This window comes from Phaenicophaeus curvirostris, chromosome 1 (genome assembly GCF_032191515.1).
Source record: "Phaenicophaeus curvirostris isolate KB17595 chromosome 1, BPBGC_Pcur_1.0, whole genome shotgun sequence".
NCBI lineage: Eukaryota > Metazoa > Chordata > Aves > Cuculiformes > Cuculidae > Phaenicophaeus > Phaenicophaeus curvirostris.
The window spans coordinates 163,706,016-163,730,843 of NC_091392.1; the positions used below are offsets into that span (position 1 = coordinate 163,706,016).

The 24,828-nt window shown below is 37.1% G+C and overlaps 1 protein-coding gene across 31 annotated transcripts in view; it reads right to left on the reverse strand.

Moving 5' to 3' along the window:
* Window positions 1-24,828, reverse strand: part of DLG2 (discs large MAGUK scaffold protein 2) — a 1,047,701-nt gene that overhangs the window by 354,353 nt on the left and 668,520 nt on the right. The window lies entirely within an intron of this gene.

Consider the following 24,828-nt stretch of genomic DNA (forward strand, 5'->3'; position numbering starts at 1 on the left):
CTGCTGATAATTCAGTGCTATGAAAACCACAATGGGTGTCTTGAGACTATGTGTAAGCCCCTTGGTTAAACCAGTTTTTAGCTCTAAGTCTTTGTGTTGAAAAATACGCTGTGTGCCTAAATAAGCTTATTTGGACAGATCGTATGATCATTATAGCATTGCTTTGGAAAGCACTTAGGGGAATTTGAGACTCCTGGAGTATTAAAGGTGCTGCAACAAGTCCAAGTTCTAAGCTATTGTCTAAGCTATCGTTTTCCATTTGACTGTCATATTCATAGATGTAAAATGAGTATATTTAGTCATTTTCATCTTGTGATTTATTTTTAGCATATTTTAAACATATTACTGCCTAATAATTTCTTGGGTTATATTTCTTTACTGAAATACATATACGGTTAATAATTTAGATTAAAATTCTGGAATGTTTATATCCATTATAAGATTCTGATAATCTTTTCTTCCTAACTCTTATCAAATCCTACACAAAAGGAAATGCCTGAGCAATACACTTAAATTGCCTTCTTATTCAAAATCTTGGTCTTCAGGGCATGTAATCTGGAAGAAAAAGTTAAACTATTAATGAACTGCAAGGCTCTTAAAGCTTTCAAGTTCATGCACAAATTCTAAAGGGAAATGACTGAGTATTCTCACTATTGCATCACTTCCTTGTCATCATTGCACTACTCTAGTGGCTAAGCACACATAGCACAGTAGTACCTTCTTTTATAATGGACATTCAAACAAGCTGTTCTTATTTTGAATAACACTTAAGACTTTTCTTTCAGGCTCCGTGATGCTCAACTACAGATTTCACTGAGAAGAAATACAAAGAAAGATAAATAACATAAAATGCAATTCATTCTTTTTCAAAGACACAAATCTAAGTACAATAATTTTTTTTCCCAACTTTGTGTTGACTCTGTTTTATTGTAACATTTCATCTCAGTGTCCATTTTGTTTCTTATTCTTAGTGAATCTAACTGACTATGACCCTGAGCAATCTGACATCGTCACGATCTGTAAGTGGCTTTCAGTTGTAGCCATTTCTCTCATCAGCTTTGCAAATGGAAAATGCTTAGTACTCGAGTTCAGTCCAATCTGGACACTGATCAGACTAGCCGATGAACTCTGAAGATGGCTATGAAACACCATAAAAATAAACTAATTTTTATCATGCCTATTTGGGGTCAGGGCAGGGATGAAAGGCAAGGATTTAGAGCCAGGATCTTGCAGAAAAAGAGAAAATATGCCATAAGTGTATTGAAAATCTGGACTAACAGCTTGTGCGCAGCTTAACCTTTGTTTCAGGACCAGGAAAATCTTTTAAGTTGCTTCTAGGATAGGAATGGTTGGACTCGATGATCCGGTGGGTCTCTTCCAACCTGGTTATTCTATGATTCTATGATTCTATGAAAGCTGTCTGTCTCTCAGCAGGAGCTTGGACTAGATGACCTCCACAAATCCCTTACAAACTGAATTATTCTCTGCTTCTATGAAATAACAGTGTCACAAATAGAAAACAAGTTTCCAAAGGCTGCCAGGCTAGGAACAGTTCAGTTACTAAGACATTCCCTTCTAAATTTTATCTTAATAATTCCAATATTTAAACATTTTGCATGGATACATCCATATAAAAACTCCTTTTCTGAGATATATATCTCTACATCCTGAAGCGTGGTAGCTTTCTTGACATTGTCTGTATGAAAGTTAGATGGAGCTTATGGCTGAAACTGTACCTTGTATAACTTCCACACAGTTCTTTAAAATGAGAAATGCACAGCTCCTTTACATTAGAAAAATAAATTTCACCGGTGTCCTTATGGAAGAAGGAAGTAAAAAGGAATCTTTAACCAGGTATTTGTTTGCCAGACTTGGCTAGAACTATTCCCTAGGTTCCTGCCCTACTAGAAATCATAGAATGATAGAGTGGTTTAGGTTAGAAGGAACCTTAAAGATCATCAAATTCTAACACCCCTGCCATAGGCAGGGACACCATACACTGCATCATGTTGCTCAAAGCCTCAACTAGCCTGGCCTTGAACACCTCCAGAGATGGGGCATCCACAACTTCTCTGGGCAACCTGTTCCTGTGCCTCACCACCCTCACAGGAAGAAACTTCTTCCTAATATCTCACCTAAATCTCCCGTATTTCATCTTAAATCCATGACCCTTCATCCTATCACTGCATTCCCTGACAAAAAGCCACTCCTCATCTTTTCTATAGGACCCCTTTAAATACTGGAATCCTGCTCTAAGGTCTCCCTGGAATCTTCCCCTCTCTAGGCTAAACAATCCCAGCTCCCTCAGCCTGTCCTTGTATGGGATGTGCTCCAGCCCTCTGATCATCTTTATGGCCCTTCTCTGGACTCAAATCAGTTGAGATAAGATTGCCTATTCCTTTGCTTACATCAACATTTAAAAAAAAAATTGGTAGTGTTCTGAATACACTATGCACACATAAATATATATAAATAAATATGCAGAATACTATACAACAGAACTAGGCTACCATTCCCAAAAATATTAGAATAATAACATATAATAGATATTATTTTTATTGGAAAGTCAAAGGAATTCCAAATTCCCATGTCTTACCCCAGATATTGTGTCATGGTAAAGAATCATATGGAGTCATACTGAAAATATCTAAGATAAGTTATTAACAATTTTCAAGTTTAGCAATGTTATTTGAAAGGTGGCTGTCAGTAATTCATTGGCAGAGAATAGTCTTGTGATTCATGAAAGACCTCCCCTTCCCAGTTGTGCAGATGCCACTTTACCCTTTTTGGAAGTGATAGGAGGACAGGCTGGGGAACAGAGTTTAAGCTATGGGTCCTAGAAGTTGACCAATGTACACTTTTTAAGAATGTAAAAGAAAGATGGAGATATTTGCTGTTGATATCAAACTCCCTGGAAAGGTCAGAGCCCAAGGTGCCTCTGTGTCATGCACACAGAAGCCTTTTTAAGCACAATAATAAGTCTGATGAGAAGAAGTTTCACAGGAACCAATCTATTCCTGTTGATGCCTGACAGAATTACCACGTTTATTTTTAAGAAAAACAACCAAACCACCCAGGCTACAAGTAAAGGCTTTTGAAAATCTAGTCCTATCTGAATTACTAACATCTCAGATCTTGTTCTCTTAGTATTAGCAGTAGCTTTTCTGTCACTAGAAATAAAGTTGAAATTATTGGTAGCAGGAAAAATGGGTCAACTTCTACTGTGTTCCTAGAATGTATTTCACAGTCACTCCCCGAGACCGTAAGCTAACAATGCAAAATAAAATCTGGAAGAAATAGCCTTTCAGGAAGGGAAAAGGACTCTATATTCATACTTTAGCAGCAAAAATGGATTTGAAATTTCACTCATCAAATAGTCACAGAAAAATAAGCAGTATGTTGCAGATAATACAGCCTCCTATCCTAACGCTACTGTCCAAAGGAATTGGTAAGTTCAGAGAAGGATGAAGTTTCAATAGAAACGTAAAGTATTACTAACTCATCATTTGTAAGTAGTAAAACTTTCCTTCTCTGTTTTCCTCATGAACATGCATATTTACTATTCCCATTTCAAGACTTTGAAATTCCCATACCCTCCTACTAAAGGAGAGAGAATTCAGAGCTAGAGAATTCTAGTGAGTTTTGAAGCAGATGATTGAATGTTGCTTTACTGACATCCTAAAATCCTCATGAATAACACCTCTAAAATTCTGATGCATAACATCAACAGAATAAATTGAGTGGTAAGAATGAGGAAAGAGAAACTTATCTTTTTTGGATGACTGTACCTTTTTGTACAAAATAGATGGCATCTGTTTTACCTGGCTTTTAAAACCTATTCAGTAGAACATCTTCAATTAGGCAAAGCATGCTACATACACTCTTTTTATATATTGTATAGAAAGAGACACTTCTGCATCGCAATTCATCAACATGCAAATTGGTGCAAGTCAAAATGTTTCACATACATTTATAAGTTGCAATCAGCATTCATTTAATAGTTTCTTAGTCCTGGCATGCAATTTGTGCTCTAAAATGAGAGACAAAATTGAAGTAAGAAAAGGAGTTAAAAAGCAAGAAGGAGAGAGAATGAGATGAGAAAAAACAGCAGGTCGGTGACGAGGAACTCATCTGAGCTGCAAAACCTGAACCAAACTACTGCTCTGGAACAGGCACCACTGGGATTTACATTTCAAAGGAGTGCCTTAATCACCAGGCACAGTATCTCTGATCTAATGAATATATAATTGTATATTCAAAGTGGAACAGGTCCAACAGGAGAAAGACACACCTCAGCAAAGCCAGGCATTCATCACACGAAAATCTCTGTAATACATCAGGCAGAGGAGGAACGTCAATCCCATTTTCTCACAACCTGGACAAATATTTTTGTGACTGCAAAGGCTTTTCCTTTTACTTTACACGTTTCCCCAAAAAATACTTAAGAAAGATATCAAATTTCTGGAAATGTTCAGTGAGGGTAAAAAAAAATAAAAGATACCTCAAAAAATATTTCACATCCAGCTCTTACCCTACCATCAGTGATATACAGCCAAAGGTAGAAACATTTAGGAGAAAAAATGGCTGGTACCTTGGCTGGCTTTTCCTAGGACTCCTGAAAATTCACTACAGAGATAGTAGTCATTGCACAACAAAATTTAACACAAGGAACCTGTATTATTTTTATTAATACATATTGAAGATTTATTTATTTATATTTGTTTTTCTTTTTTTTTTTTTTTTTTTCAGGCTTGCTTAAAATCCTATTTGAAGCACAAGCAGAGTAGTTTTAATCATTAAACATCTCCCTGCACCTGCACCTGGGTCAGGGCAATACCAAGCACAAATACATGCTGGGTGGAGAAAGGATTGAGAGTAGCCCTGGGCTTGGCAGTGCTGGTGGATGAGAAGATCAACAAGAGTTGGCAATGTGCGTTTACTGCCCAGAAAGCCAACCGTATCCTGGGCTGCATCAAAAGAAGTGTCACCAGCAGGGTGAGGGAGGGAATTTTGCCCCTCTACTCAGATCTTGTGAGACCTCACCTGGAGTCCTCAGCAAAGGAAGGACATGGATCTGTTAGAATGAGTCCAGCGGAGGCCACAAACATGATCCAAGGGCTGGAGCAGAAAAGGCTCAAGCGAGACCTTAGAGCAGCCTTCCAGTACTTAGAGGGGGCCTATAGAAAAGATGAGGAGGGGCTCTTTATCAGGGAGTGCAGGGATAGGATGAGGGATAAGAGTTTGAACCTGAAACAGAGGAGATTTAGGTGAGATATTAGGAAGAAGTTTCTTTCCTGTGAGGGTGGTAAGGCACAGGAACAGGTTGCTCAGAGAAGTCATGGATGCCCCATCCCTGGAAGTGTTTGAGTCCAGGTTGGATGAGGCTTTTAGTAACCTGACCCAGTGAAAGATGTCCCTGCTGATGGCAAGGGGTCAGAGCTGGATGACCTTTAAGGACCTTTCCAACCATAATCATTCTATGATTATACGATTCCCAGTTCTCATGATCTGCATCATCTTATTCTAAAGTCAAATAATCAATGCATGTTTCTCTTCTACAGTAAATTGTCCTCATATTGTGCCAAATCCACAGACTCCATTCTGCATCAGAATTTTTTTTTGCACATCTAAGTGTGTGCGTATAAATCTGCTGCTAGTATCAGTGCCCTTAAACAAGCAAGGGGTCGGCTATATTTTCCAGCTGAAGTAAGAACTCTTATTAAAATTCTACAGCTAGAAAATAAATTAGACAGTGTCACTGCAGTGTAACCTACTCATTAGCAAAAACACGTGAAAGGTAAAAATCCATCAGAGAAAAACTGTAAGTATCACAGGGAATTAATTTTTAACATCTATTTAGGTTTGTTGTTGTCTCTAAAAGTCATCCGGGGGAAAACCAAAAGATCTGTGCAAAAGTTAAAGACAGACTTTTGTTATTGAGAAACTAGAGGAATACATATAAACATAATCAAAAGAATTGCTCCTCTGAAGAGCACTTTAGACACAGGAAGCTTGCGGGATAGGCTATCAGAGATTGTAATATAAGAACTACCAAGGATACCTAAAGAATTCATACACTTACTTTATGCCAAAGCTGACACTCCAGGAAGGATTTAGATTTCAAATAAAAAGACTATTACTAAGAGAGCAAACAACTTTTAAACAGACAAATAGAATCACTATTAAATGCTGGTCTTAAAGACAAAAATAAATTAACAGAATATTTGTTTTCTCAGTAATCAGATCTGATGGGATACATGAATAGGGAAAGCAGGGATGGCTGTTCTGCATGTCTCAATCCATTTCAGTGTTTGCCTCAGCTTTGCTCCTTAGAGAAATGTCATGGCTTTAACCACCTCTGATAAGTAGTTTTGGTGTGTATCAAGCATACACAAGATTTCAGTGTAGTAAATTAAAAGCCTTCATTTCTGGCAAATATCATAGAATCATAGAACAACCAGGTTGGAAGAGACCCACTGGATCATCGAGTCCAACCATTCCTAACAAACACTAAACCATGCCCCTTAGCACCTCGTCCACCCGTGCCTTAAACACCTCCAGGCAAGGTGAATCAACCACCTCCCTGGGCAGCCTGTTCCAGTGCCCAATGACCCTTTCTGTGAAGAATTTTTTCCTAATGTTCAGCCTAAACCTCCCCTGGCTTGAGGCCATTCCCTCTCGTCCTGTCCCCTGTCCCTTGGGAGAAGAGGCCAGCTCCCTCCTCTCCACAACCTCCTTTCAGGTAGTTGTAGAGAGCAATGAGGTCTCCCCTCAGCCTCCTCTTCTCTAGGCTAAACAACCCCAGCTCTCTCAGCCGCTCCTCATAAGGCCTGTTCTCCAGCCCTTTCACCAGCTTTGTTGCTCTTCTCTGGACTCTCTCCAGAGCCTCAACATCCTTCTTGTGGTGAGGGGCCCAGAACTGAACACAGTATTCGAGGAGCGGTCTTACCAGTGCCGAGTACAGAGGGAGAATAACCTCCCTGGACCTGCTGGTCATGCCGTTTCTGATACAAGCCAAGATGCCATTGGCCTTCTTGGCCACCTGGGCACACTGCTGGCTTATGTTCAGTCGGCTGTCAACCAACACCCCCAGGTCCCTCTCATCATCATAGATGTTTCCTATGATGAGAAATTTGGAATAATGGGTCAGAGAGGAAAGCATAACATATCCTGAATGTTTCTTCTTGATTCTTTTTAAATATAAACTTATGTATGACGCATGGAAATACAGCTAGTAACAACTAACAGAATCCTGGTGCATAAGAATCTCCCCCCAGTTCTTTCACTCCTGCAGTTGCTTCCATGAGTAAGGATTTATAAGATGCAAAAGTACTCTCTCTTAGAACTTGTGGAAAAAGCACAAGAGGGCAACAGCACACAGTGATGAGCAAGTATTAGCTTGTCCCTTTCACCTGTTCAGGATTTAAAAAGGCATTATCAGCTTTGCCTATTCTGAATTATTACATCTATGTGCTTCAGTACAAAGGGGATAATAGATGATAATGCATTTAATGATTTAACTTTCTTTCTGCCACAGAAATATAAAACTAGACAAAGAAATTATTTTGCCATTATGTAGTTATACAGACAGAGCAAATTTTAATTCTGATTAAGAATTCAACCCAGTGACACAGAAACGTTGTAGTTACTCAGCTGAATTAATTTACAAAAATACTAATATTCTGCAATGTGCATTACAATTAATTTAACAAGTAGCTACAAGGAAGTTCTCAGTAGAATTCAAAAGATGCTATAAAAACAACAAATGTAAAAACAATAGGAGGATTTTGAATAATGTAAGAGAAATTTTGAAGCTTTTGAAAGTGTGTTATAAGTTTTATATATGACTTTACCAGACAAGATTTCAACTTGAGATTCAAGCAACTGTTAGATCTGTGCCAAAATCTAAAACATGATATTGAGATTTTAGACATATAATTTTACATGTAAATCAATAATACAGTAGATAAATGGAATGTTTTAGAACTTAAATAAAAAATATTTCACTTGAACCTTCTTTTCAAGCCTGATTTTACAAATGCCCCATTTTTGAGCCTACAACACCACCACATGCGCCAACACTGAAGGCAGAATAGGACACACTAGGCGTCATTGTCCACCCCCTTTTCTCGCAAAGTGCTCAATACTCACTTTGAGACAAGATGGTTAGAGAGCTTTGTTTCATTTAGATTCAAATGTTTTTGCAATAAACAGATTTTATTGTTTGTAAAAAGGTATTTCCTAGTCACATTTAACAATAATAAACACAGAGCACTTGGGTAAAACTGAGGAAACACATGCCTTAATGTCTTTGTATATCTTATTGACTTACAAGCAGTAAATAATCTATTCCCACGCTCACCTTGGCTTCCTCCAATGAATTAGAATCATAGAACCGTTAAGGTTGGAAAAAACTTCTAAGATCATCAAGTTAAACCATCAGCCTAAAACCACCATGCCTACTAAAGCTTGTCCCAAAATGCCATGGCTACACATTTTTTTAACAACTCCAGCAATGGTGACTCCACGACTTCCTTGGGCAGCCTGTTCCAGTGCTTCACCACTCTTTCAGTAAAGGAATTTTTCCTAATATCCAATCTAAACCTCCACTGGCACAACTTGAGGCCATTTCCTCTCGTCCTATTACTTGTTACTTGGGAGAAGAAACCAGCATCCCCCTCACTACAACCTCATTTCAGGCAACTGTAGAGAGCAATAAAGTGTCTCCTCAGCCTCCTGTTCTCCAAACTAAACAATCCCAATTCTCTCAGCCGCTCCTCATAAAACTTATTCCCCTTCCACAGGACCATTGTCCATCTCTGGAGACACTCCAGCCCCTCAATGTTTTTCTCGTGGTGATGAGCCCAAAACTGAATCTAGGATTTGAGATGCAACCTCACCAGTGTCAAGTGCAGGAGAATAAGCCCTTTCCTACTTCTGCTGGCCACACCATTTCTGATACAAGCTATTATTAGGAACTTCATTTTAAACTGATAGCACAAAGATGGAAATCATTATGAGAATTAAAGAAAAAATCTTCCTTCCAGCAAAGTAGCATGGCATACACAGAATCAGACTGCCTCAGTGGAAGCATTTAGATAAGGCAGACAGGAAACAAAGAAAATTTCATATCAAAAGTTAAGTTTGTTCTGCATTATCTGTGAATACGTACTTGTGTGTGAGTCATTTCCAGAGAGTGAACTCACAGCACAGACAGAACAAGTGCTACAAATACCAAATTTTGAAGTGTGTGGTGTTTACCCACCATCTGTTGTTCAAGATTCCTATAACTATATTGCATAAAACTTTTAAAATTTATACTTACTGTGTCAACTTATGAAACAATATAAAAGGGAACACATTTTCTTTTAAGCTAACTACTGCAAACTTCTCCAAACAGGGCATTGAGTTGAAAAGGAGATTATTTTTTGTTGAGCAAATAAAATTGAAAGGGAAGAATATGAGCACAAGGAAATATAATTGTCTCAAAAAAATAATACTACAGTGAACAGGTAGGATTTCTTCCAGATTTCATATCAAGCTCAGTCATTGCAAATAGATAAAAAGATTGGACCTCTCTCTGAGCTTTGCCCAGTATAAAAAATTTAATACAGCACTATTTAAAGAGTTCATAAAACAGACTCCTTATTGAAAAATAAGAAATTAATTTAAACCAATGAGTTGTACTGGTTCAGCATTAATGTTATATTCCCATAAAACCTCTCCCTTGCCCACCTGCTGAAAATCTAGTAAGCAAGTTTTCAAAGGAGGCAGTCTGAATTTGTTAAGCCCATAAGGATCCTTAAGTTATTAACAGACAGTGTTTCCTGTTGGAAATGTTGCCAGGAAATACTGTAATGCAAAAAGTGACAGATCAGTATTTTCAGAGATAAAGCATCTTCCACAGCTGTGGCTGAGTCTTCAGTAAAACTGCTTAAAGGTATTCCAACTTCAGGAATGAACCCTGTGGTTATTTACTCCACGTGTGCGTCTTCTGTCAAGAACAATCATATTTATTTTCCACGGGTAAAAATATTCAGGAGCAGGATCCTACACCAGATATCATCTTTCGTATACAGGGCATCCTACTCTAGCCTCTCAGTAGGACAAATTAAAGATCAGTTAGTATTGATCAGTACTATACTGTTGGTCTTCAGCTCTGTTTCCCTTTACTTAATAAAGTTGTTACAAAATTTTTAACCTCTCCCCAATTATCAGGAGGCTACTGTGTTTTATTAATCAGTCCATTCTTCCTCATCGTGCCTGCAATTATTTTAATTTTTTCTTTATGGCAGAATAATTGACTCCTGTATAATAGTTCCAACACTAAAAATCAGATGATTAGTTCATCTGAGCTTGGTCCTATTGTGCCTGTCCTCAGAACACTTTTCACAGGTTATTTTCTAGTCTTTTCTTCCCATAGAGGAAGACTTTTTTGTTTGATGTATTTACAAGCTAGAGCCCAAATTGCTTTGAATTTCTCCAGTTCTTTTTCAGTATCTGAAGTCTTGTAGAAATCTTATCTAACAACTTATAGAATAATGTAGTACTTCAAATTTCAGTTTAGCACTTCGTCTTTCTAGTAATACCTAGAAATACACGTTGTTTTCTTGGGGTTCTTTTTGCATTAGCTTTGATGCAGTTACCCTACAGTTAAAACACATATTCTTGTGGAAGAATGAATCAGTCTTCCAAACAAATAATGCAAGAAAATAGAATGATGATTTAGTAAACTCAGAGTGACTATAATAAATGTACAAGGCAGTCTTTCTCCCAGATGGTACAGCTGACACCAGAATGCATCACATGCATCTACAACTGTTCAATGTGAGTTTACTGTTTCAGAAAAGTTTCCACTTTGCTCAGCTTCTTTTCAATAAAAGGGAGAGCAGCTTTTAGAGGCTAACCAATGGACTCTCCTTGGTGGAGGATAGCTGATGAGACAGGATATGTCACCACATTCTCTGGATCTTCTCCCAGGACTGCTACTTTTCCTATTATGAGGTATTTCCTTTATCCAAAATACTGTGTTACATTCTGCTTTTACAGCTCAAAAGTGAGTTGTGAGATCTATTGCTACCTCTTATAAGCTTTTCCAGCAGACAATGAAGAATCCAACAGGAATGCTGGAGCAGCAGTGAGAAACACCAGGAGATATCTGAGATACGAGACCTCTGCCTTGACTGAAAGGACAGTGGTATGGGAAGAGCGCCCCAGGAACCCAGCACAATACTAAAGTGAAAATAGGATCATTAATAACTCCTAACAAGGTCCAAACCTTGTTCATATCCCATTGGTGTGCCATCAGCAGCAGTGCAGCCGCTCAGTCTAATACAATCTTGACCACTGCAAAAGTAAACCTAGATATTAGGCATTTCTGCAAGATCAATTTGTTCCATGTCTTCTTGCAATACTGCTCTACTCCCTGTATTGTCTTGTTCTTTACTTAACCTCTGCAGCAACATTATTTCAAATCTATGACCTTATGATACTTTCTTTCTTTGTAATATTTCCCTTAAAAACAAACCAAACATATTCTTTTCCTTTCTTGAGTATTTTTCAGCATTTAATTACCATATTATCCTTTTCTTTAACTTTTCAGCAAGTCCTGTGACTACTCTTTTTTGGGTTTCTTATTTTGTCTGATATTGATTTAATGTATTCAAATTTTCTTGTAGTATTAAAATAATACAAGAAACTGCATTTCCTGTTCCATTCTTAGGGGGCAGTGAAATCTAACAGACATTTAAGGGAGCCTAACACCAGGTGTAGCTAATCAGCACTTGAAATGCTGCTAAGTAAACTAGAATCTAAGCAAAAAGCTATGTTTTAGAGTCCTATGTCTAGTAAATATTCAGTTAAAATGTTTGTATATCTTTTTACTATGGACATCTACACGTTACATTGCCTTACACAAACATACATTTAAAATCATATCCATACAATTCCCCAAGAGAGAATTCTTATTCCTTCCTGCAAAGCGAATTTTTCCCAGAGTAGGTCACATGCTGAATATCAGGTGCTGCATAAAGCTGAACTGTTTACATCAGGTAAGGAGGGACAAAGAAGATATTTATGAACACACAAACACACTAGGAAAGGGGAAGTGAACTTGTAAGAAGCATGAGGAGGTCTCTGGGAAGCTGAATAAAGCAAATAAGGACCTAAGAGTGGACAGGGGGTAGGGAGGAGATTGTGTCTTTTGATGAGAGGGCAGGAAGCTGGGAGGAAAGGATGAAAAATGCAATTCTCAGTGCTAGAAGGGTTCATAGTGGTTTTCATTTGGAGGAAAAGGTAAGCAAGACCACGAAACCCCACTTCTATTTGAGGCTTGTGAGTGATAAGCATTAACATTTATAACATGATAGTCATTAATATGTGGTAACTTGGTGTAACAACAGACAAGGCAAGATTGTCTGGAATCATTCTCTGGAAACCACACTTTCTTCACTTACCCACTCTGATTCTTAAACACTAGGGATGTACTGATGATGAAAAGCTGAAGCAATCCTGAAAATGTGTGCTGATATTTCCTTTGCTCCTGCGTCTTTCACCAAACAAGGAAGGTAGTAATTTGATATCATCACCAACATTTAAATAAATGAAATAAACATGAAATAAAACTAATTGGGGAAATAGATTCAGTATAAGAGAGAGAGAGAGAAAAATGCAGTATTTACTTTCTGCTTAACACCTAGTTATGAGATGGGATAAAACATTAGAATTTTGTCTACAGGAGTTCAGTGACTCTTAGAAAATGCTTGAAATTTGAAGAAAGAACTGTGTAGAATTCTTACATCTGCTTGGAGTCAAACACATCTTTTGAGTACAATAGGTGATGGTAATGAGCAAATAGAGACAAATGCAAAGAATAACTTTTTCTAAAAAAACCCACTAAACGTTACTAGAATGACATTAGGCTGCAATTAATATAAGAAAAGCCTCATAAAGATTCAGCAAAAATTAGAATTGATAAAATTTGAAATTTATGGTCAAGGGGAAATACTGCTATCTAAGCAAATTGCTTCCAGGTCCAATCAACAGAAAAAATATTTCTGATCTAAGAAGATGAAAAGTATAATTTAAAATATTTTTGTAGGAGATTTCATAGATAAAATTTTATGAGAAAATTCCCCTTGGAAAATTCTCATTTACAAAAGCATCTCGGACATATATCATGTATGTGCACAGAAAGATATGGTCTTGTCTTTCTCAGCTTGCTACATTAGGAACTCCTTTTCATTTAAAAAACTGAACAAAAACAGGGGTGAATCTTTGGAATGCAACTGGCAAATGAGACAATGCACAAATTCAAACCTATGAAACCTTGTCTGTGTAAAATGACTTGCAATATATTTATATAACAAGATAAATGTATAATTAAACACCAAAATAATCTGTCTCTGAGGCCATCATTAATTTAATATAACTTACTACACTTGCTGCTGCATGTTTACCAATGTTTTTAGAATTTCCTAAGATATGCATGATCCGAAGTTTCTAATTGGCAAGTGAAAAGCTTTTCTTTCACTACTTATTGACTACATTCTTCCCCTGAACTGATTCTGATTAAGGGAGGGCTTAGCATTGTACCTCCACAAACTGTGCCATAGCCCTCAGGTAAAACTACTCTATACTGGTAATTTTGTTGTTGTCTTCTCTGTTTCATAGTAGAATCAATTTTATTGCTGCATGTACATGGTTTAATGGATTTCAGGTTTAATTATTGTTCTTATCATACACTGCAACAAGTACTAGAAGTCATGAACCATGGATAACACATATATGCTCAAACTGCCCCTTAAGCATGGAAAGGCATGGGGTCCTTTCACCCATCCTATTTAAATCAAGGTTCTTACAGGCTCCTGTGATGTCCATCTGTATGTCCTGCTTTCCTTTATTTTGTAAAGTCACTACATTTAAGGGGTCTTTGGGGAAGGAAAAAGAAAAGGTTATGGAACTGGGATGCAACTAGACATACTTGGGATCTTTCCCACCTACCCTAATCTAAATATAGCTTATTCTGTTAGGCACTGTGCAAACACAGATCCCAAATAACCTAAAACTTTACAATCTATGTGTAAGAAGATGCACAGAATATTAGTGGTAGAAACAGATGGGTGAACACAAGGAACCAGTGAGACATGCTATTCAGCAGGTGGTGCCAAACAAGAGTTGGAAGAGCATAACGACATTGCTTTGTTTTGGTAGAAGTGGTGAAAAGAGCTGTCAGCAAATTTCAGGATAATCAACTTGTTCTTATTAATACTTTACATCATGTTTTAGACCATTTCTTCACAAACATCCTCTTCTCATGGTTGCAATATATTGCATGAAAACATCCAGAATTAAATACTTGCTCTGCATAAACCAGAAGGTAAGAGCTTTAACTCTTCCTCCTGTTCTCCGCACTCTTTAAAGGGGGTCTAAAGAAAAGACGGGGACAGAGTTTTTAGAAAGGTCTATTGTGACAGGACAAGGAGTAATAGTTTTAAACTGAGGGAGTGTAGATTTAGACTGGATATAAGGAAGATATTTTTTTACAATAACGGGGTTGAAATACTGGCATAGGTTGCCCAGGCAGGTAGTGGAGGCCTCATACCTGGAAACATTGAAGGTCTTGTTGGATGGGGTTCTGAGCAACACTATCTAGTTAATGATGTCCCTACTTCTACAGTGGAATTGAAATAGATGACCTTAAGGGTTCCTTCTAATCTAAAGCATTCTATGATTCTATGAGCTATTCAAGCTCATGAGCTCCAAATTTGACATTCTGAGATATGATGGCCTAGCTGCTTGGAATTAGGGAAAAAAAAAATTAGGGAAAAAAATCCCAAATAGATTACCCAAAAAGCTTTATGTACTCAACAGTAAATAAAGTGAACAAGTTAAGTTAAAATAAATTCTGTTCACAAAGTGGAGTTTTTAAATGAACTGAAGAGAATGAGAATTAAGGAAAACTATCCTGCTACTACTGAAATTTGAATTTGGTGTGTTTCCAACAACATTAATAAAATTTTGAACATAGAGAATTATTCCATTATTTTAAACATTGGAGATGATGGGGAGGACTGATACAATGAATGGAAGAATTTTGTTTAGCACTTATGAACAGGAAAGAAAACAGCAATGGGATAAAAACTTCATCTGTGGCAAAAATAAGCCAGGTCAAGGACAAATTACTCACAGAATGCAGAGTTAGAGGTGTGAAATATACCGCCAAAATACTAGTATCAGAAGCACAATTCAAACTATTAGTTTCCTATTTGCCTTTTCAAGAAACCAAAATTATCAATAGTAAAGGTGGATTAGATCCTTTGCTGTCATTCTGGGTAGGAACTGGAGAGAAAGTGAATAGATTATTTGATTGTAGCTAAACTTACTGATAAGAAAAGCAGAAAGAAAAATAAGTCATGTTTCTGTCCATCCAGTGGAAGCATTTGAATGAAGAAGCATGCTCTTTTGATGATCTCCTCTATACTTAGCAAGCGACATTTGTTTTAATTATTTGGTGAAGCTACTTCAGGGGTAAATGTATCTCTTGTCAAGACCACTAATATCTATTTAGAAAACTAACAAGACATGAAAAGCTCAGATCTACTATCTGCTTGCCATGATAAAAAAAATTAATCAGAGCTGTCATGTCCTTTCCAACTTAAGAAACAATAGGAGAATCAGAAAAATAGTGAAACAATAGTAGAATACTACAAAACTATAGGCATCTGTAATTCTGTGAAATGTAACAATCTATATTTAAATGGATACAGAGTTTAAAGGGTTCCTGGCATTTGTTTTTTTCAATTGAATGAGTAACAAAATACTCATTTTTCAGTTGTATTGTGCTAACTCCAGGAATGCTAGTCACGAAGCAGAACTTGATTATCCTAACACTTTAAAGCATAGAATAGGCTGACATTGTCAAGGTGCTGAGAGGTACCTAATATAACTTTGGGAAACATGGATGGCTACACCTACGCTGACTTTCAGTCCTGGGCTGGTGGGGGTGTGTTAACCGCAACACTCAGAAACAATCCTCATGCACCACAACCTTGCTTCTTTCTTTACATCAGCCCTAGTGGCATGTGATATTTCCTTATTGTTCAGTTGTGCTGTATGGGGAAAGGTAGTTGAATTTATAAATGCATAATCCAGCCACCTGCTCAGGTGGCAGGAGCATAATGGGTGGGTCCCCATAGCCTGAGGAGGAACGTTGAGGATGCTTTAATGCATCTGGAGCAGGTGTAGATTCAAAATGACAGTCTAGCCCTGGAGCACCAATTTACTATAGATGCATGCAAATGAGAATTTAATCTCTCCTGTTTATCTGCCTAGATAGCTTCTGAAATCAGTGTTGACTGTCAGTGCATTTCTCAGAATCATAGGAAAAGAGATCCTGAATTTCTGAGTTGAGCCCTGTGGCTTCTGTAGACACCTATATAAAGTAATCCCTTTCACAAGCTGGTCAAACTCTGCTTCAAAAATTGTTCTTACTGTTACTTACCACAAAGTTAGGGTTAGAAGTGACATTTAATGGCTCTGAAAGTTAGTAACTTTAATCAGTTTTCAGCCTAAGTTTATGCATGGCCAATTCAGATTAATTTCTTATTCTGTCAAAAAGTTTGCTTTGACCTACCTAATTATCTTTCCCATATGGTTTTTACCTTCAAATTTACAGATGGCAATCATCTCTCCTCTCAACCTTTGCTTTTCTAGACATAATGGGACAAAATTTTTGCCTTTTCTCAGAAGCCAGCCTATTGCTTACGCTATCCTAGTAGCAATTTACTGAATCTATCTTTATTTAAATTAACTTTGTTTAACACAAGAAACCAGACACAAATGCAGTGCTCCAATATACGTAGCGACACTTTGACACACAGCTTTGTATCTTTTAATATCTACAGGAACTATATCCTTGGATATTGCTAGCCCTGCACATTTTTTTCAGTTTGTCCTTTTTTCAGCAACTACTTAACATTAGTTTATTTACACAAAACAATGCCATGGAAAACTTTTTCACCTGTCAGTTAATAAACTTTATAGAATCATAGAATTGTTTTGTTGCAAGAGACCTTTGAGATCATTGAGTCCACTGGAACTTGTCAACTAGTAAACCGTATCTCTGACCACCTCATCTATCTGTCTTTTAAATACCTCCAGGGATGGTGACTCAACCAATTCTCTGGGTAGCCCGTTCCAGTGCCTGGTAACCCTTTCAGTGGAGAAATTTTTCCTAATATCTAATCTAAACCTCCCCTAACACAGCTTGAGGCCATTTCCTCTCATCATATCACTAGTCATTTGTGAGAACAGACCAACACCCACCTTGCTACAACCTCCTTTCGGTCGCTTGTAGACAGTGATAAGGTATCGCTTCAACCTCATTTCTCTAGGCTAAACAACTTGAGTTCCCTCAACTGCTCCTCATAACAACTGTGCTCTGGATCTCTGGACATGCTCCAGTGCCTCAATATCCTTCTTGTAGTAAAGGTCCCAAAACTGAACACAGTATTTGGGGTGTTGCATCACCAATGTTTAGTTACATGGCATAAGTCCTTGTTCTTAGCTACAGGTAGTCAGCATACCACTTAGTATGATTAAACTTAATTATCTTTCTTCTACATCAGTTCTTGAGATCACCCACCAACTTTTTTAGGATACTTGCAGCCTCCCCATACTGAAAAATCTTTCCAGCATTGTGGTATCAGGTAATTTCCCTGACATACAGAGTATGTCAAGTAGGAATGTTTTGTGCTAAGACTAAACAGATTGCATCTCAAAAACCATTCCATAGGACTCATCTAATAAACTTCCAGCCTGTCAGTTACCTTTTCAGAGCAATCCCTGCCATCTTCCATAAAAACAGGTACTATTCACTTCACAACATTTTTTTTTGCTGATCCCCACATCCTCTAGCACAAAGCTAAATATATTTGAGTTAAGAAAGGGAACGCGATTTTCTTTCTGTAGGAAGTCAGTTACAAAAAAAGTTATGAAATCAGTGTGGTATAATCTAGCTAAACTGTGTTGAATTTTATCAAATATTCCATTTATTTCCACGACCTATATATGAAAGAATATTGAAAGCTGTTCAGGGTTTAGCATGCTAGTTAGCTGAAACTATGGGCTACAACATATTGTTTCCTTTCCTATTACATGAACTTGATATATTCCACTTTAAATGTGTAACCACTGACTTGAATGATGCATTAAAAACTTCACTAAGTTAATTTGAAAATATAGAAAATAAATCACCCGCTCTCCCACAACTTAAACGCATTTTGAACTCTTGAAGTTTTCCTTGTTCATATATTGTAAACGACTTGCTATTTTGCCTTTCATCCATATTCAAAATGATGGACCTTAAGAAATACAGAGTCAAAATATTAGTTTGAAAATGGCATAAAACCAATCACTACTTTATCTCACTAGGGAGTGCTCCAAACTTATCTCTCTTCTTTTTCTATTTAGGAAAGAAACATGCAACAATTTCCCTTCTATTTTTTAGCAAGGTTTATTTCAGCTTGACTTTTGCCAATTCTCTATTCTCCCTAAAATATTGACCTCCGAGGTGAACTATTTGCCACAGACCAATCCTTTTTTTCTACTTATAATGTTCTTTCAGAGGTATCCTTTCCTCCAGAGGATCCAGAGGATTTTTCCTTATGGATTTTTTCCCCACTAAGTTACAAAACTCATTCAAAGTCTTCTTCATTTCCAGTTTCTACATCTGCAATTTAGGTCAATAACTGGGTCATTTGGTTTGCTATAGTTCTTCCTTTATACACTGAGAAGCACAATTAAAACATTTTGTTTTAATTTAAATAATTGATATGATAGGACTTGTTCCTAAACTTTTTGCTGATTTCGGTTCTTCTATGACAATTTTATAAGTCAGATCTAAAATATTACCATTACTTTCTGTTTCGGTTGCTATCTGATAAAGAAATACATTGGCTATGAAATCCAGGGATACCTAGTATCTGTTTGCACCATATGTACTCCAAGTAGAGAAGTGATGTCTCTTGTAATTATACAGTCCCCAGCAGTAGTTCTCTCAGTGATCAGAAATTCTAAAATTGAAACAGCCATCACCAAATTCAGCAAGAATACAGCAAGATCGATGAGCAAAATCATGCTGATACAGATGAGAAAATAATTACTATACTAGCATTAGTCTGTGTATTTGTAAAGATCAATAACACACTACAAATAGGATAAGATGAGTTCATAAAAGCTAAATAACCCCATGGGCTAAATAAGCCCATTTTACACATTGTTGCATACAAAAATATTAAATTTATAATTTATAAAATATATCAATAAAAACATGAAAAATACACAAATAATGACATTGTTAATTGGAACACTAAATCAACACCACACTAAGCCTCTGCTTGCTGTTTTCTCTGAGCTCTTCACCTCGGAAATGTCTTTTTTATTTGTTTGCATTTATGAAACTACGTCTATCAGCTCTGTCAGCAGACTGAGGAAGGCAATTAGCCTATATCACCTTCTTCTTTAGGGCCAGATCCAAAATCCATTAGTGACTGTGAAGAGCCTCCTATTGACTTCATGAGGCTTTGGATCGGTTTAGGAGTGCATGCCTACAGCAAGATGAACATGCCATCTGTTGTTTTCACTGATGGTCTGATTTCTACTCTCTATCCATTCCTTCAGAATTTCTGGTGGGTGCCTTTTCTTTAATTTTTTGCATTTTCTTTTTCACGTGCTACAATAGCATTCTCTTCTTCACTAACCCTCCAAGTTAAAAAAGTAGAGGATGTTGCACTTTCTCTAGTTACTTTTCATAATATTTTCAGTTTATAAATTCCTTTTTGTTTGGTAAATGATCACATACTACTACATGAGATCAAGCAAACTGCAACACACTCTTCTCTCCAACAAATATGAGAGTATATGGGTTTTGATTAGCATCAATCCAACAAAAATATTTGGCTGAATTTGGTCAGTTTACAAGTTTAATAGAAGTGCTATTTAATTCTATTCTAAACAATACCACTGTTTCACTAGGCTTTTATCAAGGAAATTTTATTGTTAAATGCTTTAGTGTTTAACTGACACATCACAAAGATAAAAGGAACAAGACAGAAAATAGCTTGTCTATGCCTTATGACACTAGAACAAAATAATTAGAAAGAATGGTTTCTCCTTACATTTAAGTTTGCATACTGCTTTAAATCTTTCACTGGGTTAATGTCTACTTTCTCAATATCTCTGGAACAAAGAATTGTTTTCTCAACCAATTTACTGCTAAAACCACACAATGAATTAGGAGTGATTTATTGTTTCACTCAGTCTTGCCTGTGTCTAACGCCTTTCAGCTGGCTTCCCAGCGGCAGTACAAGGAACTCAAAATCTACCTTGCAGCACGGAGATATTCACTTAAAAAAAAAACAAGAAAGAAACTTATACAATCAGCTCCTATTTTCTGCAGTAGCCTCTCCAAATTGACGTTGACATCATTCCTGCCACTGATCAATTAATGACAAATGTCTAATGACAGTATAAATGTTAGAGATCCCAAATGATGTGTGATGGGGATATAATGCCCTTCCTTATCCTCAAAAGAGACTCTTGTATATGCTTCCCTTGAAGCGCTTCTGCTTTGCAGCATATATCATTGTCTGTGATGCAAACACTGTGACCTTCAAATCCCTGCAACGCTTTGCCGTGCATTTTTAAAGGTCCTCGCTGTTGCAGGAGAGGTTTGGATCAGTTGTTCTGATCAATGCAACAACTCGTATAATGTCCCCAAAGTGCTCTGGATACTGCCAGAAACGCAGAAAATTAATCTGAATACTCTCCCAGATGTATTCAGGTTAGGAATGTGAAAAAGAAAGACTTAAATTCATCTGTTAAAATTTCTATCAGAATTTGTCCAGTTGGTAGTACTGCATCCTAGCAATGATGCAAATGAGGATTCTCCTATTTAGAAATAAAAAAACCCCAAACGTATTCCTTACTCTGCATCAGATCCAGCTGGAAATAGAATGAGACCCAAGATCCAATTTTCTACCTCCACACTGAGCTGGATTTTAGATTAGAATGCAAAAATGTTCCGGTAGTCCTTTAAAAAAACTTGTCAGTTTCCCTGAGAATGATTAACCTCCTTGGGCTACAGAAACAGGTTCCCTCCAAACTTTTGTCTTCCTGGTCCTGATATCTGTGAATTGTTGGTTCCACAGTAGCTTTTCTTTCCTCCTCAACTTTTGAAGGGAAGGCTCAAGCATTTGCATATCATATGGATAGAATCTGCCTGGGGACTAATGTGCTTTCTTAAAAAGTGGAAGCTCAATTCATAGCTCCCCAGGTTAAGGAGATCTTAATCATCCATGTTTTCACCTGAATGGAGGGGAAGGAACAGACAGGCAGCTACCAAGTCTTTTCTCCTCTCCCTAATAATAGAACAAGTTCAGAGTGCTTCTGGGAAATCAAACTTCTTAAGTGACTCAAACCCAGAGACATCATGTCCATGAATCTCATATGGTGCCAGCTTAAAGACAAGTGGAGATCTATGAGCAACAGCACTTCTAGGAAAGCAAAAAAGTGGAATTAAGGTCCTCAGCATCAACAGCAGCACATTATGAAATGTACACGGACCCTGCAGTACCTAAATTGCTATGCTCTTTTTTAAAGCTGGAAGTCTGCCTTTCATCTACGTGGCTGTTATGGCCGTCTAAGTCCTTTTATGAATCTGAGCCACAAATAACACTTTTAAGAAAGGTGATAGCTCCATTTCTCCCAACTGTGGAGAAGATAAATGCATTATTATATTATCCAGGTGAATCACTGCCTTTGTTGTAGGACTTGTTAATATCCTATCCACAAAAATAGTGTCCTCTAATGGAAAAATTTGAGAGGCTTTATATCCAGCTATGACTCCTACCACTACGTTTTCTTCAGAGAAGTAAGGACTTTTCTACTAGTGTGGTTGTGATGGTTATTCACAAGGCAAGAGCTTGCAGAATAAAGAGATGCTCTGCAATCCTTCATTTATTTGGAACACCTAATTTAGAAAACGACACACTGAGAACCAGTTTACAAAGTATCTTCATGGATGCATAACTTTGCTCTTTACTGATTATTAGAATTATTTATGTGGCCAACTCTTACATTGTAATATCTGCAAAAAATTTATTTTTTTCCAAAGGTAAGAAGGAAAGAAAACAATTATCATAAAATTTTAAAGACCTCTGAAAGCTAGGACATCAATAAGATAAAGGTAAAACCAAACCAAAATAAACACACTCATTGGAAATGGAAGAAATATAGGAAAATATTGCATTTGCCTTTTGATGGCATTTTTCAGGATATCCCTGTTTACACATTGTCCCTACACTTTTGTTATTCTAAATTTTCAAGAAGGAGAGAAGATTAGAGACCATAGGAATGCTGGGAAGGGGCTTTTAAACCAAAAAGTACAGGGATAGGATGAGGGATAGTGGCTTTAAGCTGAAAAAGGGGAGATTTAGATTAGTTATTAGGAAGAAATTCTTTCCTGTGAGGGTGGAGAGGCACTGGAACAGGTTGCCCAAAGTCATGGATGTCCCACCCCTGGAGGTGTTCAACTCCAGACTGGATGAAGATTTGAACAACCTGATATGTTGGAAGGTGTCTTTGCCCATGCCCAGTGCGGGGTGGGAAGGGTGTGGAACTAAATGATCTCTAAGGTCCTTTCCAACCCAAATCATTCTATGATTCTATGACTGAGATATTGATAGAAGTTATAATAATGTCTGCAGTTCTACTTCCATTTTCAACTTAAGCTTTAAAAATGCTGGTTTTCCATGCACTTTCTAAAGAAAAGCTTGCTCTCTCATTGGGTACAGATCTCTATGCAGTCTAAAACTGACCTGCAACTAAACTTACCTGGTTTGGATCTTTTTTGCTCCATCATTTTGAAGCTCCTATCAACCTCTTTATGACTTAGTTCTTCACTGTACACTTGATGACTGGGGTTATTTGTCGGGCGTTTTTTGGGTGCAGTTATACTTTGAATCATAGAATCACAGAATCATTTAGGTTGGAAAGGGCCTTTGAGATCATCAGGTCCAACTCTTAACCTAATGCTACCAAGTCCATGACAAAACCATGTCCCGGTGCAAAGAACCTCAAAGTGATGTTTAATCTGGTGTACATTGGAGTGTATTGACACTATTTATCATTATAGTCCTGACAGTGCATCGTTGCACATGTTCCTTTTGAAAAACAATTGATATGGTTGCTCTACCCTTAGTGCAGCTGGCCTCCAGGATCCAGTCTGATTGCTGCACCGTATTTCATCATTCACTTAGACTTGTGCATTTTTCATACATACACTCTGTTTTCCAGTGAAGCAAGAGCTTTTGTATTTATAACTTTTGCTAGTTAGCCATGATATCTAGAGAGCAGATTTACCTGAGAAAACACAATAAATGCAAAATGCTTGTAAAGCATAGCAGAATATTATAACATGGATGAAAATTGCACAATTTCATACACACATACATTATGTCCTGTAACACTTGATATTGCTTCAGGTAGGTTACTTCTGACTAACATTTATTCCTATTTTAAAAATTTGTTTATTTCAAGTGTGCTATTTTAATTAGTTTTTCTTGACAATAGTTTTTGGTAAGCACGAGCACATAACTTTTTTTTTTTACTCTTACTGAGGCTTTTTTTCTATCCCTCTTCCACTATATTATAAGCAAATCTGAACAAGCTGAAGACTATTTTTCCTGGAGGTTTCAAAAATCTTATTAAAACACAAAAATGGTCTCCATTTATGGAAAAACTGTTTTCCAGTAAAGACACCATGTTGTATCACCGGGTAAACATTAAGAATCTGTAGAGCCGATCTCTACTGACTCTGGTCACCATTAAAATGACAGGATTTAACAACATTTATTATGCTACAGCACCTGAAATACCCCGTTTCTAAGAGCAAGGAGATAAAAATATTTAACTTACAAATACAGTTTTGGAAAAATGTCACCTTTTTAATTATGTCCAAGTAGGTAATCAATGCCTCAAAGTTAATCTAAGACAGAGGACACAAGTGGATCATTTACCTTGAAGTCCTGCCTAATATAGGCTGTAGGACCTACTTAAATAATCTCTGGAGAAAAATATCACTTAGTCTCTTCTTTCTTCCTTATGCAGAGCAATGACTGCAAAAAGGAGACAAAAGCCAGGATAGGCCCTTCAGTTTTCCCCCTTCTTTTAGAAATTGAGCCCACCTATTGTCTCCCTGTGAACATTTCTTTGCAAACCAAAACCGTAGCTTTAATGCATTCTTAAATTAATGTATTCAACTTCTCGTAAAGTACAGGGAAAGTGGAAGCAAAGGATGCTATATTGTTTTCTGAGCATTCAATCTACCTTACTGATTTCTCAAAACTATGCTGCCAACACAGATGTGTCACGTGTATACAGTAATGCAGCTGAAACTGATTTTAACTCCCAACTTCCTGCTGTATCCCTTTTCTTTTCCTTCCAAAAATGTCTAGATTTGCCCTTTATTTAGATTGGTTCATTTTTGACAACCTCTTTTTGCATTCATGAACATTCTCTTCTTCTTAGTAGTTACATTATATCAGCTACTGTTTTTCTTGCTGCCTAGCACCCTCTTGCCTTTCCTAAATCTTTCATCCAGTCCTTCTCATTGTCATGGCTAACCTATTAGCAAATTTATCTCCAGTCTCATCCTCTCTCAATTCAACACCAAACCATCAGCTACTGTTACCTCCTTCTAAGTAAGATGAAGAACACTCTCTTAAAGACTATCTCTCATGTAAGTATATGTGTTCTGTGACCAAGACA